Below are 14997 nucleotides of genomic sequence, written 5' to 3'. Positions count from 1 at the left end.
TATGGACCATTCAGCATTAATGGTGCCTTCACAGATGTGTAAGTTACCCATGCCTTGGGCACTAATACACCCCCATACCATCACAGATGCTGGCTTTTGAACTTTGCGCCTATAAAAATCCGGATGGTTCTTTCCTCTTTGTTCCAGAAGACCCCACGTCCACAGTTTCCAAATATAATTTGAAATGTGGACTTGTCAGACCGCAGATCACTTTTCCACTTTACATCGGTCCATTATAGATGATCTCGGGCCCAGCGAAACCGGCGATGTTTCTGGGTATTGTTGATAAATAGGTTTTGCTTTGAATAGTAGAGTTTTAACTTGCACTTACAGATGTAGCGACCAACTGTAGTTACTGACACTGGTTTTATGAAGTGTTCCTGAGCCCATGTGGTGATATCCTTTCCGCACGGATGTCGGTTTTTGATGCAGTACCACCTGAGGGCTCAAAGGTCCGTAATATCATTGTTTACGTGCAGTGATTTCTCCAGATACTCTGAACCTTTTGATGATTTTACGGACAGTAGATGGTAAAATCCCTAAATTCCTTGCAATAGCTCGTTGAGAAATGTTGTTCTAAAGCTTTTCGAGAGTTTGCTTACAAAGTGGTGACCCTCGCACCATCCTTGTTTGTGAATTACTTAGCATTTCATGGAAGCTGCTTTTATACCCAATCATGGCACCCACCTGTGGGATGTTCCAAATAAGTGTGTGATGAGCATTCCTCAACTATCAGTTTTTATTGCCACCTTTCCCAACTTCTTTGTCACATTTTGATGATATTATGGACCGTAGATGTTGAAATCCCTAAATTTCTTGCAATTGCCCTTTGAGAAATGTTGTTCTTAAACTGTTTGACTATTTGCTCACGCAGTTGTGGACAAAGGTGCGTACCTCGCCCCGTCCTTTCTTGTGAAAGACTGAGCTTTTTTTGGGAAACTGTTTTTATACCCAATCATGGCACCCACCTGTTCCCCAATCAGCCTGCACACCTGCGGGATGTTCCAAATAAGTGTGTGATGAGCATTCCTCAACTTTATCAGTATTTATCACCACCTTTCCCAACTTCTTTGTCACGTGTTGCTGGCATCAAATTCTCAAGTTAATGATTATTTGCAAACAAAAACATGTTTATCAGTTTGAACATCAAATATGTTGTCTTTGTAGCATATTCAACTGAATATGGGTTGAAAATGATTTGCAAATCATTGTATTCTGTTTATATTTACATCTAACACAATTTCCCAACTCATATGGAAACGGGGTTTGTATGCTATTACCAACCTCAGGTAAGGGGTAATAACATTCAAAAGTAAACACGACGTAATATGTAAATATATTATTTGTCTCCAAATATGTTATTTCTAAATATTTCAGCAGCACCTGGAATTCATGTTTTTATTAAATTTTTTATTATTTAAAAGAGATACAATTATGCACACTACTCAATGTATCTTAAAACACACACTTATGTCTTTGGAGTTAGTTCTGATACCTGCTTCTTTGTTAATTTTTTTTTTTTTTAACAATATATTATTGTAACCTGGATGAGTGAAAGCCTTACTAAAATCAGTTTTATTCATCCTGCAAAAAAGTCAGAGACACTTATGTTGAGGCATATCAGCTGACATCTTCTTGGAAATAACTCTTTATGGGAGCAGTCTGGAGAATGCTGAAAATTCTTACACAAGGGTGCTGCCATGCCTTACCACAAGGGGGCAGTGGTGTGGTAATAATGAGCTGCTGAATTGTGCACTTTTATGTCATTTTTGTTATTTTTGAACAATATATTTCTTCTATTTATAATTTCAAGTAGATTTATTAGATTTTCTTAAATGTTTTTATGTCATCATGTGAACAAAATAGGAGCTGTAGATAAAATAGAGTGAGATCAACACAATACAAATTAGGACAGAAGCGGACCTTTTTTTTTCTCGTGACTATGTTGAGAGAAGTTTCACACTCAATGGGTCAGTACTGATGATTTATGAGCTGTATGATGGATGCTGGGGGCAGCTACTTTCAGGAGACTGACATCCATTCATTCATTGCTACTGTGTGCTGATGTGGAACTGGTTTGTGCGGATTTTATACTTCTGTGGACGCCTCATATTGCCTTAGAGTTTGTGAGAGTAACTTGCTATTTTCCTGTCAGCATACAATTCATCCCGAAAGTATTCACAGCAATTACATTTTTTTTCCACATTTTGTTATGTCACAGCCTCATGCCAAAATGGAATAAATTCATTTTTGTCCTCAAAATTCTATGGAGAATAGCCCATAATGAAAATGTGGAGAAGTAAAAAAAAAGTTACACATTTATTAAAAAAAACATGTATGTGTATATGTATGTTTGTACCATAAATGTGCATGTGGATGTACGAACTTTGAGTTTGTAGTTATGTACTGTATATGTGTATGTATGTGTGAGCGTAGGTACCTATGTATGAATAACAGTGTATATGTGTATTTGTATGTACAATATACAATACTTTGTTGATGCAGCAATAACAGCCTCAAGTATTTTTGAATACGACGCCACACGCTTGGGACACCAATCTTTAGGCAGTTAGGCCCATTCCTCTTTGCCAATTCCTCTTCGCAACACTTCCCTAACATTGGATGGGAAGTTTTGGTTTCATCGTGGATGTCTCTGTACATTGCTGCATTCATATTTCCCTCTATCCTGACCAGACTCCTAGTCCCTGTCGCTAAAAACAAACAAACATCCCCATAGTGTGATGCTGCCGCCACCATTCTTCAGTGTAATTATGTTATTGGCCTGAGTGGTGCCTGGTTTCCTCCAAAAATGACAGCCGGCATTCACGCCAAAGACTTCAATCTTTGTCTCATCAGACCAGATGCAGTGGGGCAAAAAAATATTTAGTCAGCCACCGATTGAGCAAGTTCTCCCACTTAAAATGATGACAGGTGAGTACTTTAAATGGTTGACCAAATACCTTTTTGTCCACCATAATTTACAAATGAATTCTTTAAAATTCCTAAAATGTGAATTCCTGATTTTTTTTTTCACATCCTGCCTCTCACAGTTGAAGTGTACCTATGTTGAAAATTACAGACTTCTGTCATCATTTTAAGTGGGAGAACTTGCACAATCGCTGACTGACTAAATACTTTTTGACCACTGTAACCTATTTTCTCATGGTCTGAGAGTCTTTCAGGTGCGTCTTGGCACACTTTTTTCTTTTTTTTTTTAATGAAGAAATGGTTTCTGTCCGGTCACTATACCATACAGGCCTGATTAGTGGATTGTTGCAGAGTAATCGTCCTTCTGTAAGATTCTCCTCTCCACAGAGGAATGCTGCAGTTCTTGACAGCGTGACCATTGGATTCTTGGTCACCTCCTTGACTAGACTAAGATGAATGCAGCAATGTACAGAGACATCCTGGTTGAAAACCAACCCTTCCCATCTAACCTGATGGAGCTTAAGAGGTGATGTAAAGAGGAATGGGCAGAACTGTCCAAAGATAGGAATGCCAAGCTTGTGGCATCGTATTCGAAAAGACTTGAGGCTGTAATTGCTGCCAAAGGTGCATCAAGAAAGTATTGAGCAAAGGTTCTGACTACTATTTTTTTTTTTTAATAGTAAATTAGCAAACATTTTTTAATTTCTGTTTTGCTTTTGTATATATGTACACTCATTTATATATATATATGCATAGATATATTTATACATATATACACACACACCCGTACTGTATATATAGGAGGGCTGTCAAAGTAAATGCGATTATGCGTTAACTAAAAGTTCCTTGAAGAGCGATAATTTTTTTAAAAATGCGCAATTATCGTTTTTGACCCTCGGCCTGTTCAGTATCTTGGGTAATTGTGTGATGGCCTCCAGTTACTTTTGAGCCACAAGCTCGAAAATATCTCTCCGAACTGCCCAGAGAAAGGGGGACCTTTTAGAAATCCCAGGTCCTAAACCGTGGAAAGTCGTTATCTAGACAAGACAATTTTACCTTCAATCGCCGTGAGACGACGACATTGAATCAAACCCTGTTGGCGCCTTTGCTGCTTGTAGATCAGGGGTGCCCGTTACGTCGATCGCGATCGACTGGTCGATCTCGGAGGGTGTGTCAGTCGATCTCAAGCCAGGCATTAAAAAATAGACATAAAAATGAGCAATCATCAATCATACCAAGACTTCACTTTCGTCAGTTGTTTGACATTCTCGGCACCCGAGGATCTTGTGAGATGACGCTGGCTGCTGCGAGCTCATATTTAAGAAAAAAATCACTAACAGGGCGGACGCAGAGAAACACATTTTATTTCTAGAGACTCCGTACCTACTGTCAAAACTCTAAAGACCGACTGCACAGTTCCTGTCTTCACCATAAAAGACCTGTTTCATCCTGCCTGTGCTAACAAAATAAGAGTCTCAGAAAGCTAGCGTGCACAAGCTAGCAAGCTACGGAGTTTGATGCCAATGTATTTCTCCCCCGCCCTCAGCGACCGCTTTCTCACTTGCTTGCCCACCCGCACACTCACTGAGGTCACTCACCTGCTGCCAGACATTAAAGGGCCACACACATATGCTACTCTCATAACAAAGTGTTTAAAAACGAGTATGCAAGTTGGACAAATGAGATGCCAAATCCAACCACTTTCATGTGGTATTGGACAGAAAGGAGGACTTTTTTTTTCCTCCATTTGAAAATGCGGACGTTATCAGCACCACTGTCTAATTCCAATCAATGCAAGTCATCAGAATCAGGTAATACACCAACTTATATTCTTGTCTTCATGAAAGAAAGGAATCTGTGTGTGTTAAACATGCTTGTATTATCATTAAACACCATTAACTTGTTTACAAAAATGTCTCTTTCATAAATAAATAAATATAAATTATAAATAGGAATGAGGTAGATCTCCTCGACTTGGTCAATTGAAAAGTAGCTCGCCTGCAGAAAAAGTGTGAGCGCCCCTGTTGTAGATAGTAGGAGCATCACATCCGTGTTTAGATTTACAGTTGAGTGCATTAATAACATAATATGTAGATTTTTACTCAAACTGATTTAGTAAGATGGAATACAAGCTCCACAGAGAGAAAGTCTAAAGTCACTTTTATTGGACATTTTCATCAAAACATGTCAAGTTTTTTTCCTCATGTATAAAACATATACAAACCCCGTTTCCGTATGAGTTGGGAATTTGTGTTAGATGTAAATATAAACGGAATACAATGATTTGCAGTTAGAGCCGACAAACTGCTGCTGCTCGCCTGCTAAGCTAATAAAAACAGCTCAAAATCTGACTCGCTGACGTCACAGGTCGCTAGGCAACAGGCGCCGCCTTTTGAAAGATACAAACACAGACTCACAGACTGCTGTCATATGTATGTGACCAATTGCAACTGCATTATGCCAGATATTTTAAGTTGAATTTTTAAGTAACACATGAATTACTTACCCTAGTAATTACATTTATTAAAGAGTAATTCAATTACTATTTTTGGAAAAGTGACAACTATAATGAAGGCCTTTTTTTTTCTTTTCTTTTTTTAAGTAATTTTCAGAACGCAGCCTGTCACACAGCATCATGAAGCAGTTGGCAGGTTGGTGTTCCTGGCTAAAATATTCGTGCGTATGTCCTATAATAATTATCGATTTAAAAAACACCATTGATAAAGGTGAATTAATTTAATTTTACTGCTGATGCTCAAACAAGTCCTTTTAAACCAGGACACTTTATTTCACATTTGGTTATTTTGTTAGCTGAAGATAGAGCATTGCTAAAGGCCTACTGAAATGAGATTTTCTTATTTAAACGGGGATAGCAGGTCCATTCTTTGTGTCATACTTGATCATTTCGCGATATTGCCATATTTTTGCGGAAAGGATTTAGTAGAGAACATCGATGATAAAGTTTGCAACTTTTGGTGCTGATAAAAAAGCCCTGCCTTTAACGGAAGTCACAGACGATGACGTCACAAGGGTGATGCTCCTCCAGACGTGAGGAGCAAGAGCTATTCGGACCGAGAAAACGTGAAGTGAATTATATTTATATAGCGCTTTTCTCTAATGACTCAAAGCGCTTTACATAGTGAAACCCAATATCTAAGTTACATTCAAACCAGTGTGGGTGGCACTGGGAGCAGGTGGGTAAAGTGCCTTGCCCAAGGACACAACAGCAGTGACTAGGATGCTGGAAGCGGGAATCGAACCTGCGACCCTCAAGTTGCTGGCACGGCCGCTCTACCAACCGAGCTATGCCGCCCCACGTCAGTTTCCCCATTAATTTGAGCGAGGATGAAAGATTTGTGGATGGTGATATTGATAGCTCGGTTGGTAGAGCGGCCGTGCCAGCAACTTGAGGGTTGCAGGTTCGATTCCCGCTTCCGCCATCCTAGTCACTGCCGTTGTGTCCTTGGGCAAGACACTTTACCCACCTGCTCCCAGTGCCACCCACACTGGTTTAAATGTAACTTAGGTATTGGGTTTCACTATGTAAAGCACTTTGAGTCACTAGAGAAAAGCGCTATATAAATATAATTCACAAAAGAAAAATAAAAGCGATTGCATTGGGACGGATTCAGATGTTTTTAGACACATGTACTAGGATAATTCTGGGAAATCCCTTATCTTTCTATTGTGTTGCTAGTGGTATAGTGAGATTAAATAGTACCTGATAGTCAAAGGAGTGTGTCCATGGATGTCTTGAGGCCAGTGTCTGAGGGAAGTCGACGGCAGATAAAAGGACGGCGCAAACTCCCCAGATCTCCGGTAAGAGGCGAGTTTTTACCACCATTTTCTCACTGAAACCTGCCGGTTGACAAGTGGTTGGAAACCATGTTGGCTTGACCGCTCTGATCCATAGTAAAGCTTCACCTCCGAGAATTTTAAACAAGGAATCACCGTGTGTTTGTGTGGCTAAAGGCTAAAGCTTCCCAACTCCATCTTTCTACTTTGACTTCTCCAATATTAATTGAACAAATTGCAAAAGATTCAGCAACACAGATGTCCAAAATACTGTGTAATTGCACAATAAAAAGAGACGACTTTTAGCCGCAAATAGTGCAGCGCTAATATTTCCTGAAAGTCTGTGACGTCACGCGTCATTCCGCGACGTTTTCAACAAGAAACTCAGCGGGAAATTTAAAATTGTAATTTAGTCAACTAAAAAGGCCGTATTGGCGTGTGTTGCAATGTTAATATTTCATCATTTAAATATAAACTATCGGACTGCGTGGTCGGTAGTAGTGGGTTTCAGTAGGCCTCTAAATGTTTTTTGAAAGAAGATTGGAGATTACATTTGACTTTTTTTATTTTATTTACAGGCTTTTTTTTCTTATCTCAAAACCTACTTTTCTTACTTGTTGGAACCTGTTTGTGTATTTGGGATCCCCATCGGTCCCCAAAAATTGTTTGGTTGGCAATTGTTAATTAAGTGTCAGTGTCTAGCAGGACCGATAACCAACATTTTCATTTTCTTAGCGTTAAGACGCAAAAAGTTGCTGGACATCCATTATTTAATTTCATTAAGACACGCCTCCAGGTGATTACAAACCGGCATGTTGGTCAGATATAGGGGCAAGTAAAGTTGGGTGTCATCAGCATAACAGTGAAAGCTAACACCGTATTTGCGTATGATGTCACCTAGCGGCAGCATGTACAATAGATGCTGAAGATTGCAGGGCCAAGCACCAAACCCTGTGGAACGCCACACATTACCTTAAAGGGGAACATTATCACAATTTCTAAAGGGTTAAAACCAATAAAAATCAGTTCCCAGTGGATTATTTTATTTTTCGAAGTTTTTCTCAAAATTTGACCCATCACGCAATATCCCGAAAAACGGCTTCAAAGTGCCTGATATAAACCATCGCTATATCCACCCGTCTATTGTCCTGTGACGTCACTGCGTGAAGCCACCAGAGACAAACATGGCGGATAGTACAGAAAGGTATAGCATAGTAGCTCGGATTCAGACTCGGATTTCAGCGGCACAAGTGATTCAACAGATTACGCATGTATTGAAACGGATGGTTGGAGTCTGGAGGCAGGTACCAAAAACGAAATTAAAGAAGAAACAGAGCCTTAGGAGCCTTTGTTTGCTTACTTACTAATAAAAGACAAGTTGTTGTCTCGTGTGTGGGTATATATATATATATATTTATATTTATATTTATATTTATATTTATATTTATATATATATATATATATATATTTATATATATACACCACGCATTTTCGATGGGAGACAGGTCTGGACTGTAGGCGGGCCAGGAAAGTACCCGCACTCTTTTTTTTACGAAGCCATGCTGTTGTAACACGTGCTGAATGTGGCTTGGCATTGTCTTGCTGAAATAAGCAGGGGCGTCCATGAAAAAGACAGTGCTTAGATGGCAGCATATGTTGTTCCAAAACCTGTATGTACCTTTCAGCATTAATGGTGCCTTCACAGACATGTAAGTTACCCATGCCTTGGGCACTAATGCACCCCCATACCATCACAGATGCTGGCTTTTGAACTTTGCGTCTAACAGTCTGGATGGTTTGCTTCCCCTTTGGTTTGGATGACACAATGTCGAATATTTCCAAAAACAATTTTAAATGTGAACTCGTCAGACCACAGAACACTTTTCCAATTTTCATCAGTCCATCTTAGATGATCTCGGGCCCGGAGAAACTGGCGTCGTTTCTGGATGTTGTTGATAAATGGCTTTGGCTATGCATAGTAGAGCTTTAACTTGCACTTACAGATGTAGCGACAAACTGTATTTAGTGACAGTTGTTTTCTGAACTGTTCCTGAGCCCATGTGGTGATATCCTTTAGAGATTGATGTCTGTGTTTGATACAGTGCCGTCTGAGGGATCGAAGGTCACGGTCATTCAATGTTGGCTTCCGGCCATGCCGCTTACGTGGAGTGATTTCTCCAGATTCTCTGAACCTTTTGATGATATTATGGACTGTAGATGTTGAAATCCCTAAATTTCTTGCAATTTCACTTTGAGAAACGTTCTTCTTAAACTGTTTGACTATTTGCTCACGCAGTTGTGGACAAAGGGGTGTACCTTGACCCATCCTTTCTTGTTCACAATTAGCCTGCACACATGTGGGATGTTCCAAATAAGTGTTTGAGCATTCCTCAAATTTATCAGTATTTATTCCCACCTTTCCCAACTTCTTTGTCACGTGTTGCTGGCAATAAATTCTAAAGTTAGTGATTATTTGCAAAAAAAAAAAAAAAAAGTTTATCAATTTGAACATCAAATATTTTGTCTTTGTAGCATATTCAACTGAATATGGGTTGAAAATTATTTGCAAATCATTGTATTCCGTTTATATTTACTCTAACACAATTTCCCAACTATTATGGAAACGGGGTTTGTAATTTACATCTTTGTTTGGCTTATTGGCATCCAGGGCTGGCCCTCCCTTACACATAGAACACGTGTGCACGCGAGTCCCCGCAATCCATGGTGGGCTCCGTTATACGCATACATGGGGGCGCATTCTCTGCAAGTGTGCAAAGAATGTGCAAAGAATGTGCATATCTGCTGTGAGGCGTGTGTGCATACAGCACAAAGTCAGCCTGAGGCAGGTGAAAAAAAGAGAGACTAGTAATCTGACAATGCAGTTATTGCTGCAATGATTGGTCGGATGTTGCCTACTGTCAATCAGTGGTCAGATGCACCGGTAGACTGTCGGATGCAGGTGGAGAGATGGCCTCCAAACGGCAATATGAAACGGGGTGGGAGAATCAAATTCTACTGAGAGTCTTAAAGGCCTACTGAAATGAGATGTTCTTATTTAAACGGGGATAGCAGGTCCATTCTATGTGTCATACTTGATCATTTCGTGATATTGCTATATTTTTGCTGAAAGGATTTAGTAGAGAACATCCACGATAAAGTTCGCAACTTTCGGTGCTAAGAGAAAATCCCTGCCTCTACCGGAAGTCGCAGACGATGACGTCTTAAGTGTGGGGGCTCCTCACATATTCACATTATTTTTAATGGGAGCCTCCAACAAAAAGTGCTATTCGGACTGAGAAAACTACAATTTCCCCATTAATTTGAGCGAGGATGAAAGATTCGTGTTTGAGGATATTGATAGCAACGGACTAGAAAAAAAATTAATATAAAAACAAAATAAGTTTAAAAAAAAAAACGCGATTGCATTGGGACAGATTCTGTTTTTAGACACATTTACTTGGATCATTCTGGGAAATCCCTTATCTTTTTATTGTGTTGCTAGTGTTTTATTGAGTTTAATATTACCTTATAGTCAGTAGGGTGTCTTGACGCACAGTTTCTCAGGGGAGTCGATGGCAGCTATGGACGGCACAAGCTCGGCTTTTCTCCGGTAAGAACTGACTTTTTAACCACAATTTTCTCACCAAAACCTGCCGGTTGACATGTAGTCGGGATCCATGTTGTCTTGACCGCGCTCTGATCCATAGGAAAGTTTCACCTCCAGGAATTTTAAACAAGGAATCACCGTGTGTTTGTGTGGCTAAAGGCTAAAGCTTCCCAACTCCATCTTTCTACTGTGACTTCTCCAATATTAATTGAACAAATTGCAAAAGATTCAGCAACACAGATGTCCAAAAAACCATATAATTTTGCCATTAAAGCAGACTACTTTTAGCTGTGTGTGTGCGCAGCGCTCATACTTCCTAAAAACCCGTGACCTCCTGCATGCACGTCATCATTACACGACGTTTCGAAGAAGAAACTCCCGGGAAATTTAGAATTGCAATTTAGTAAACTAAAAAGGCCGTATTGGCATGTGTTGCAATGTTAATATTTCATCATTGATATATAAACTATCAGACTGTGTGGTGGGTAGTAGTGGGTTTCAGTAGGCCTTTAATTTCCCATTTGTAGGTTTGGAGTTTTGCACATTTTTTCAGGACTTGCAAATTATAATCTTGCATGATGTCAGGATGATGGTTTGACTACAGTAATTTTGTGCAACTTTGGTAGTGAAACAACCTGAGGGGTAATTTCTTCTGTTTTTTTTTTTTATAGGTTGAATGACAGTTTGTGCAATCATAAATATCATCCACTGTCTCTAATCCGCTGTAAAAATGACATAAGCCTGAGAAAGGTGTCAAAATGTGCTTGCGTGTGTGTACATTGCTTTAGTGACATACCACTGGCATGAAATCAGGTGATATAAGTCACGAGAAGGATTTTTATGTGTAATCAGCAAAAGGGAAAAACACATTCCAGAGATCAGTGTTTATGAAAGTGCGGAGAAGTGCGCCGCATGCTCTTAAGGTCATCGCAAACAGTCGAGTGTGTGTTCTCTCAGGAAAGGAAATGGCAGGTGTTCAGAAGCTACATTCAGTTTGTATTCGTATGTTCCTGCTGCATCTTGTCTCTTCCAGTTCCTCCCATCCTATGTGTGTCTTACATCTTGACATAGACCACCCAAAGCTTTTGAGGTCTTAACAATAACAGGTCCACTTCCCTCCAGTGATACGGCTTGGGCTCCTATTGCATAATTTATCGTTTCATATAACTTTCAGTCCCTCCTGGATTTGTTTTATTTTTTTATTTTTACAATAACATTGGATAAACCTGTAGTTTTATTGTTTTAAGTATTCCCTGTATACTTGACCCCAAAGAGTACATGATTGCAACAAAAATTTGAAAACTAATATTTTGTTGTTTTACACTTATTTTATTTTTTTTTTACCACACAGACTTGAATGTCGACACCAGTTGGCAGTAAAAGCACAAACTCCGGACTTACTGTCAAATTACTGTTTTTAATTCATTATAACTATCCATCCCCATCCATTTTCTACCGCTTATTCCCTTTCGGGGTCGCGGGGGGCGCTGGCGCCTATCCCAGCTACAATCGGGCGGAAGGCAGGGTACACCCTGGACAAGTCGCCACCTCATCACAGGGCCAACACAGATAGACAGACAACATCCACACTCACAGTCACACACTAGGGCCAATTTAGTGTTGCCAATCAACCTATCCCCAGGTGCATGTCTTTGGAAGTGGGAGGAAGCCGGAGTACCCGGAGGGAACCCACGCATTCACTGGGAGAACATGCAAACTCCACACAGAAAGATCCAGAGCCTGGATTTGAACCCAGGACTGCAGGACCTTCGTATTGTGATGCAGACTCACTAACCCCTCTGCCACCGTGAAGCCCTCATAACTATTTATTGTAATAATTATTTATAATTACAGGAAGAAACACCACCAACTCTCTGCTGTCTTCCACAAGTTACAGACATTCTCCACATTTATTTTACAACTGAAAATAATTTGTCCATCTTCAAGTGAAGTGAATTATATTTATATAGCGCTTTTCTCTAGTGACTCAAAGCGCTTTACATAGTGAAACCCAACATTAATTTATGTGGAACACATTTACCGCTGCACGTTAGGAGCATTCGTGAAATGTTGGGAGCAATCTAAAGCGCACTATTTTTTGTTTGGTAAGTGACGTTGAGAGACTATTACACTTTAACATGTCTGTCATGTAAATGCTGCCTCTTTGCTCGGTCAGCATTGCAAATTAGAACATGTTCTTAATCGCCTATAAGATAAAGGTTAAATACTAGGGCAGTGTGAAAAAAACGATTCGAATACGAATTGTGTCTCTCACATTGTGTGATTCAGAATCGATTCTCTTTTTTTTTTTTAATCAATTTTTTTTTTTTTAATCAATCCAAAAAAAACAATACACCGATTCCATAACAATGCAATCCAATTCCAAAACCAAACCTGACCCCGCAACACTCAGAACTGCAATAAACAGAGAAATTGAGAGGAGACACAAACACGACACAGAACAAACCAAAAGTAGTGAAACAAAAATGAATATTATCAACAACAGTATCAATATTAGTTATAATTTCAGCATAGCAGTTATTAAAAATCCCTCATTGACATTATCATTAGACATTTATAAAAAAAAAAGAACAATAGTGTCACAGTGGCTTACACTTGCATCGCATCTCATAAGCTTGACAACACACTGTGTCCAATGTTTTCACAAAAATAAAATAAGTCATATTTTTGGTTCATTTAATAGTTAAAACATATTTACATTATTGCAATCCGTTGATAAAACATTGTCCTTTATAATTATAAAAGCTTTTTAAAAAAATCTACTACTTTGCTAGCATGTCAGCAGACTGGCGTAGATCCTGCTGAAATCCTATGTATTGACTGAATACAGAATCGTTTTGAATCGGAAAAATATCGTTTTTGAATCGAGAATCTCGTCGAATAAAAAAAAATCGATATATGATTGAATCGTGACCCCAAGAATCGATATTTAATCAAATCGTGGGACACCCAAAGATTCGCAGCCCTATTAAATACATTTATAAATAAATACATGTATAAATTAGGGCGGTCAAAGTTAACGCAAAAACTACAAATTTAAAAAACTGCACTAATTTTTTTTAACAGGCGATTAATACACACCCGTTTGAACGTCGGTTAATGTTGTAGCGGGTGAAACTTGGCTGCAGTTACTTGCTACTGATGAGCCACAAGCAAGCAGAAACTGACAAAAAGAAAGTCAACCTTATGGAAATATCAGGTTGTCCCAACAAAAAACGACTATTTTACGCAGTGTACAGAGGCGAGATCCCTGCAGCAAACGCCTGCTGCACGCGTCGTTGTAGAGGTGGGTGGTGCTTCACTTCCATGTTCAGATTACAGTTAAGGTGCGGTGATAACATAACATTTAGATTGTTACTGGGACCGATTTAATAAGTAAGATGACATAAAAGCTCCACAGAAACAAAAGATGGTCGGCATTAAGTCAAAGAGACTTTTTTTTTTATTGTAAAAAGTTGGTTCGAAATCAAAACATGACTAGACACTTTCTCAAACCAATCACGTTTCCACTTTAATAATAAAAGCGCTATCCTCCATCCTCTTTTGCTTATTTGTTTTTAATTTAATTTCCTCCATAAACCTTCATTACATATTTTTCAGATGAAAAAAGAAAGGAGTACGAGTTTTGTGCGATACTTAGAAAAAACACTGCATTTATGTAGTTAAGGATTTTTATGTTGCAGAAATTTGCAAACTAATTGCAATAATGTTACTATACAAGTAACTTGATATTGTTTTGATATATTTAATGATTGGTCGATAAAGAGAAATAAATAGGTTACATTTAATCATTTAAAAATTTCATTACTACACAAATACACATTTTTACCACATGAGCACACACTAAAGTACAAATAACTGGTACAGTTAGATACCGGTACCGATTCCCACGTAACAGGAGTACCGTATTGATTTACATGTGAAAGCTACCCATCCCTATTTGTCAGAGATATTTTGTAATTTTAATCTGTGATATTTGCACCTAAAGACATGCAACATAGTACATCAGTTAAATAATTTTATAACATGTTCTGGTTGAGTCCTCAATTACAGAATGATTAGCAGGCTGAATATCCGTCCATCCATCCATCATCTTCCGCTTATCCGAGGTCGGGTCGCGGGGGCAGCAGCCTAAGCAGGGAAGCCCAGACTTCCCTATCTCCAGCCACTTCGTCTAGCTCTTCCCGGGGGATCCCGAGGCGTTCCCAGGCCAGCCGGGAGACATAGTCTTCCCAACGTGTCCTGGGTCTTCCCCGTGGCCTCCTACCAGCTGGACGTGCCCTAAACACATCCCTAGGGAGGCGTTCGGGTGGCATCCTGACCAGATGCCCGAACCACTTCATCTGGCTCCTCTCGATGAGGAGCAGCGGCTTTACTTTGAGTTCCTCCCGGATGGCAGAGCTTCTCACCCTATCTCTAAGGGAGAGACCCGCCACCCGGCGGAGGAAACTCATTTCGGCCGCTTGTACCCGTGATCTTATCCTTTCGGTCATGACCCAAAGCTCATGACCATAGGTGAGGATGGGAACGTAGATCGGCCGGTAAATTGAGAGCTTTGCCTTCCGGCTCAGCTCCTTCTTCACCACAACGGATCGGTACAACGTCCGCATTACTGAAGACGCCGCACCGATCCGCCTGTCGATCTC

At 39.6% G+C, this 14997-nt stretch overlaps 1 protein-coding gene across 2 annotated transcripts in view; it reads left to right on the top strand.

The window, feature by feature from the left end:
- The window catches only part of LOC133563410 (zinc finger protein 469), a 787165-nt gene that overhangs the window by 57701 nt on the left and 714467 nt on the right, over window positions 1–14997 (top strand). The gene's annotated exons all lie outside the window — the stretch shown is intronic.

The sequence above is a fragment of the Nerophis ophidion genome, linkage group LG12, assembly GCF_033978795.1.
Source record: "Nerophis ophidion isolate RoL-2023_Sa linkage group LG12, RoL_Noph_v1.0, whole genome shotgun sequence".
Taxonomy (NCBI): Eukaryota; Metazoa; Chordata; class Actinopteri; order Syngnathiformes; family Syngnathidae; genus Nerophis; species Nerophis ophidion.
The sequence above is the reverse complement of the archived record's forward strand: the minus strand, read 5'-3'. Positions and strand labels throughout refer to the sequence as shown.